This window comes from Scyliorhinus torazame, chromosome 18 (assembly GCF_047496885.1).
Source record: "Scyliorhinus torazame isolate Kashiwa2021f chromosome 18, sScyTor2.1, whole genome shotgun sequence".
NCBI classification, from domain to species: domain Eukaryota; kingdom Metazoa; phylum Chordata; class Chondrichthyes; order Carcharhiniformes; family Scyliorhinidae; genus Scyliorhinus; species Scyliorhinus torazame.
This window is the reverse complement of record NC_092724.1, coordinates 150852755-150859122: the sequence shown is the minus strand read 5'-3', so window position 1 is coordinate 150859122 and position 6368 is coordinate 150852755.

Sequence of the window (6368 nt, the reverse complement as noted above, 5' to 3'; positions counted from 1 at the left end):
CCACAGCAAAGTGGCTGTCTCTTAACTGCCCTCTCAAGTGCCCTGACTGCCCAGTAACAGAACTGCCCAGTTCAAGGCCAATTAGGAATGAGCAACATATCTTGCCAGTGACACCCACATTTCATGAAAGAATACAATTAAAACATCAGGTTAACCTTCTTAATTGTGGTATCCCTATATAGAATGAGCAAAGCATAGTGGAAACATGTATGAAGTTCTTGGCGAAGAATTCAACCAGAGACATTTAGTGCCAGATTCTTTAGTGCCTGCCGCAAGATCACATGTAAAGGTTGACTGACCTCAGGCGGAAATTTCTGGTCACCGGGCAGGCGCGGCCAGAGAATCCCGCCCTTAGAATTAGAGCTGCACGAGCAGTTTAACATGGATTCTTTATTTTTCTCTCGCAGACTCCCTCTGCTGGTACATGTGTATATGGGTAGCCTCAAGTAGATAAAATGCACAATGAAATTCTCAATGCACTACATTGCATTATGTTATTTCACAGGTGTTCCTTAAGCTTGGGCCAACAATCCAGTGATTTTGAGTTGAAATCCACTTAATCAAATTAGAGTTTTTGAAATTTCAAAACAAATCTTGTTATCAGTCATAGTTTGTCATCCTGACCTAGTCTGGCCTATTGGAAACTCCAGTCCCACACCAATGTGACAGACTAAACCAAAGGAAAAATAATGCAGATCTGGCATTAAATACAGAGTGCTGGAAATACTCAGCAGGTCAGACAGCGTCCAATGTGAGAGAAACAGCTTCCATCGGGCAGGAGATACAGAAGTCTGAGAACACGCACGAACAGACTCAAAAACAGCTTCTTCCCCACTGTCACCAGACTCCTAAATGACCCTCTTATGGACTGACTTAATTAACACTACACCCTGTATGCTTCATCCGATGCCAGTGCTTATGTAGTTATATTGTATATGTTGTGTTGCCCTATTATGTATTTTCTTTTATTCCCTTTTCTTCTCATGTACTTAATGATCTGTTGAGCTGCTCGCAGAAAAATACTTTTCACTGTACCTCGGTACACGTGACAATAAACAAATGCAATCCAATCCAACAGAGTCAACATTTCAGGTTGATGACCTTTCACCAGAACTGGCACAAGTGTTTAAGCGAGAACAAAATCAGGGAACGGAGACAGAGGAAGGGAAAGAGCAGAAAATGGAAGGTCTGTGATGGGGTAGGCTGCAGGAGTGATTCAATGACAAAGGGGATGATGACGTAAGGCAAACGGGGTTGTACTGGGATGAATAAAGAAACAAGAGATGGGTCTAGAGGAACTTCACTGGCACAGTGCAGGAGGCCAAGGACAGTAAAGTCAGACTGGGAGGGGGAAGGAGAATTAAAATGACGGATGTCTGGAAACACAGGATCACTCTTACTGCAAAGAAATCTCAAGTGTGTTTGGCCTCCCCAGTGTGGCGGAGGGTGCATTGTGAACAGTGGATACAATATACTCAATTGAAAGGAGAAGTAAATCACGGCCAACTATTATTTTACTGCCCTCTGAGTTGCTGAGCAAGTTGCTCAGTTGCATGAAACCATTAGCTGTGGCTCAAGAAAGCCCACTACCAATTTCTCAGGGAAAGTAGGGACAGAAGATAAATGTCAACAATGCCCATATCCTAAGTGGGTAATAACTGGTAACCCACGGAGTGCAAGGGCTCTTCAGTATGGGGGATATCTACCTGGCTCAAGATTCTCCTTGCAGTTCAATTACTTGCCCTAAGAAACCTCCAAACAGTAGCATCTCTGATTTTGAGCGAGTGTTGTTTGGATCTTAGCAAGTGAGAGAATGAGCTGCTGCAAAATAACGCGCTTTAGTGGCAGCATCAGTCATGGATTTATGTGGTGCCAGCAAACTAAGATTGGGCAGTGTTTCTTTTTAAAATTTAGAGTACCCAATTCATTTTTTCCAAAATTTAGTGTGGCCAATCCATCTTCCCTGCACATCTTTGGCTTGCGGGGACGAAACCCACGCAAACACGGGGAGAATGTGCGAACGAGATTGGACAGTGTTGGTGGAATGCGAGTAATGTGGGCCACACAGGGTAATAACGAATTAAATCAACATCTTGGCTAACTCTGCAGATAGACTGTTTTGTGTCACTCCTACACGGGATAGAATCTCCAGGTGCTGGAACCCACCTCATTGTGAAATATGCCTTACCTCAACTCCCACATTCATGGTTTATCTTGCTTGATTCTTTGCCAATTGTTATACACTTTCAAGGAGGTCAGCCTCATCTTTTTCCTTCATGTAGATACATGAGATTCTAAGATTAAATTTTTTTTTAATAGGGTATCCAATTCTTTTTTCTTTTAAGGGGCAATTTAGCGTGGCCAATCCACCTACCCTGCACATCGTTTTGGGTTGTGGGGATGAGACCCACGCAGACACAGGGAAAATGTGCAAACTCAAGATTCTAAGGTTTTTTCAACCCCCAATTGCTTGATTAAAATCCAGATGGCAGATCTGAAAAGCTTATGGTGGCGACTTTCAGTACAGGTTAGCCATGAGCAAGAAAGGGCAGCACGGTAGCACTGTGGTCAGCACAGTTGCTTCACAGCTCCAGGGTCCCAGGTTCGATTCCCGGCTTGGGTCAATGTCTGTGCGGAGTCTGCCTGTGGGTGCGTGGGTTTCCTCCGGGTGCTCCGGTTTCCTCCCACGGTCCAAAGATGTGCAGGTTAGGTGGATTGGCCATGCTAAATCGCCCTTAGTGTTCAAAAAGGTTAGGTGGGGTTACCGGGGATAAAGAGGATGGGGTGGAGGTGTGGGGCTTGGGTGGGGTGTTCTTTCCATGGGCCGAATGACCTCCCTCTGCACTGTAAATTCTATGATTCTATTAAAAAAAAGCAACGCGGGTGCAAAATATGGTGAGGATCGGGAACCGCCATTCTTGCCGGCAAGATCATGTTTCCCGATTATTGACCCTTCTAATCACGTTTTAATTTGATGTTTGAAGGTTCATTTGTGATTTGTTTAAGGCAGTACCACTTTAAGGGGCTGCTCCTTTTATTTAGTTCCCCAATGTATTTAAGTTAGTTTATTTGGTTTCCATCATAGTAGTTGGAGTCAATAGTTCATCTTCAGTTATTTGAAAAACCTTTTGTTACGTTTTGTTTTCACTTCAGCCCCACGCTCCTGCTCTATGGGCACACAGTGCCGAGAGGGAGGAGGGCCTCCTGGTGTTTCTGCTCCTGGGCCTGGTCAAACTTGCCATAATCAGGTCCAGGCAGTGGGCAACCTAGGGGGTAGTCTGATCCGATTGTCTGCCCCTCCAACCCTGCCACATTCATGGCCGGGTGTCCCTGGAAAGGGAGCATGTGGTGTTCACCATTGAGCACCTCCGTGCCCGGTGGGCACCGTAGGGTCTGGGGTGCTTTATCAACCCTTTTAATCACATTTCAGTTTGATGTTTTAAAAGAAACTTTAGAGTACCCAATTCATTTTTTCAATTAAGGGGCAATTTAACGTGGCCAAACCACCTACCCTGCACATCTTTGGGTTGTGGGGGCGAAACCCACGCAAACACGGGAAGAATGTACAAACTTCACACGGACAGTGACCCAGAGGCCGGGATCCAACCTGGGACCTCGGCGCCGTGAGGCAGCAGTGCTAACTCTCTGCGCCACCGTGCTGCCCCAGTTTGATGATTTAAGTTTCATTTGTTTTTTGCTTTTGTTTAGGGTAGTATCCCTTCAAAGGTCTGTCCGTTTGTTTAAGTTATTGTAATTGGTTCAATCAAAATAGTTGGTAGCTCAGCTGAACTCCAAGGCTCATACTCGTGTCCATATAACAGAGAGGTGCAAGGCGTTATGGTAAAGTCATTCATCGGTCACCCTGTTTTAGGCATGACGGGGGACGGCGTCTTGTTCTCCTGAGGTTAGAACGCAGGGCCATTGAATGCACTTAACTGCCTTAACGCCTCATCCTTGGGGGAGTTTCACGGCCCTCCCTCACGGAGGCTCTCAAGGGTCAAAACGCTTCAATCAGGTGGAGTTGAGAGGGACAACTGTGGGGAAGTGGCTATTGTTTGACAGGGGAGGAAGTGAGGCTTTGTGGAAAGGCGCTCACATAGGGGGATGTCCCAGATTTTTATACGGCTGTGGGTCAGGGCATTGGCAGGGGACCTCTGTTTCGATTCGGGAGAATCATGGAGCCAGTGGGGCTGGCAATTTTTTTTGATTGGCATTGAGCTGCAGCAGTCACCTTGACGTGCCGCTGCGTACGGCCAGGAACAGCACCCTGCAGAAGAGAGGGAGGAAGAGTCCGCTGATCTGGGAGAAGTGCCACAGATGGCAGAATATCGGAAGAAACAGTACCGGCCACAGGTATACTGCTGGAGAACTTCATACCTCCAAGTGCCAGAGGTCCAGAGAAGACTGTGGGGGAGGGTTGCCGCCTGTGTCAGGTGATGCCAGAGTCGGCACCACAGAGACTGGGAGATCACCCATTGCCTGTGACCCAGAAAGTCAGTGTCACTCTGAACATCTATACCAGCAGCTCGTTTAAGGGCTGCACGGGTGACCTGTTCAGCATCTCCCCGTCAGCAATGCACAAGTGCAAGGGCAGCATGGTGGCGCAGTGGTTAGCATTGCTGCCTCACGGCGCTGAGGTCCCAGGTTCGATCCCAGCTCTGGGTCACTGTCCGTGTGGAGTTTGTACATTCTCCCCGTGTTTGTGTGGGTTTCGCCCCCACAATCCAAAAAGATGTGCAGGGTAGTTGGATTGACCACGCTAAATTGCCCCTTAATTGGAAAAAATTAATTGGGTACTCTAAATTAAAAAAAAAAAAAGCATTGCACAACTGCATAAGGGAAGTCGCAGATGCACCATTTGCGACTACTCACATGTACATCCACTTGGTCCAGGCGAACCAGGGCCTTGGACTTCACCCGAATAGCTTGCATTCCCCAGATGCAGGGCGACATCAACTGCACCCATGTGGCTCGGGGTCCTCCATGGCAGCATATGGTGCCATTTGTGGACCGCAAAGAATACCACACCCTCAATGTTCAGATTGTGTGACCATGCGATGCGCATTATGTAGGTGTGTGCCCATTTCCCAGAGAGCATCCATGGTAATTACATCCTGGGACATTCGCAGATCCCAGCCATTTTTGAGAAAGAGCAGCTGCTGAAGGGTTGGCTCCTCAGGGACAAAGGGTATCCACTCAGCAGGTGGCTGATGACACCAGTGTGGGGGGCCACAAACATCTGTTGAGACTCATTACAACGAAGCTCAGACATCAACACATGTGCTGGTTGAGCAGGTGATTGGCCTGCTCAAGATAGACAGGTCGAGGGGAGTCATCCAATACAGCCCCCAGAAAGTGACCCACATCATATTTGTCTGCTGCGTTCTGCACAACCTGGCACAGTCACAGAGCGAGCAGCTGGACCAGGAGATGGAGGAGTGCTCAATTCCTCAGATGAGGAGTACGTCAAGGAAGGCAAGGCGCAACCTGTGGAAGAGGCAGAGGAAGGACTTCGGGCAATGACCAGGGCCTGCAAGGGGCTCAGGGACAGGGATGCTCACATAGCCACTTGTCTTGTGAACGTCCAGGACTAAGGTGCGAAGACCTCTCCCAACCGCTCTGCCATCCTCTGACCACTGTGGTGCCTCCGGGGCGTCACCGTGATAGCGGCAATATTCATGGGCAGAGCGCTAAAGTGATTGGCCGAACACTGCAAGAGAATGATGATGACTTGTGGTGAGGACAGAGCGATGGTCCTCTTATTCTCTGCAAAATGTCTGATGCCTGCCTGACAGAGCTGAACGGGGTGATCTAGGGGCTGAGATGCGGAATGACAAATCTCAGTTGGTACAGGGATGAAGCGCCATGTTTGCATGGGAGCATGGCGCCATGGCATAACATTGTGGAAGATCTGTATGGGTAAACAAAGCGATTTTTAATACAAGTGCGCTATTACAATGGTGACTTATCTTTACTAGTGTTGAGTTTCACCCATGCCCACAAGATTCCTATTGTTTCTTACTCTTCTTCACACTCCCACTACAGCTAGGGGCGGCTCACTTCCAGGCCGTTCCCGAGACGAGCTTGGCAGGTGATCCTGGGGGGGCCTTAGACCTTGAGCATCCAGGTCCATTTCGGCACTGTAATCGCTTTCACAGCCACAGCCTCCCAAATGGTGTTGGTGACCCTGCTTGCAGGATGTCTGCCCATTCACATCTGCCCGACACCAACCAGAGGTTTGGTGAGGGCTCCCTCTACAAAACATAGCACCATTTTCCTGACAGCCATCGCCAAAGGAGCGCCCCACTGATTTCAGAGATTAAGTTTTCCCAGGGCTAGCGAAGTAGAGTCAAGCTAAATCCCATTAG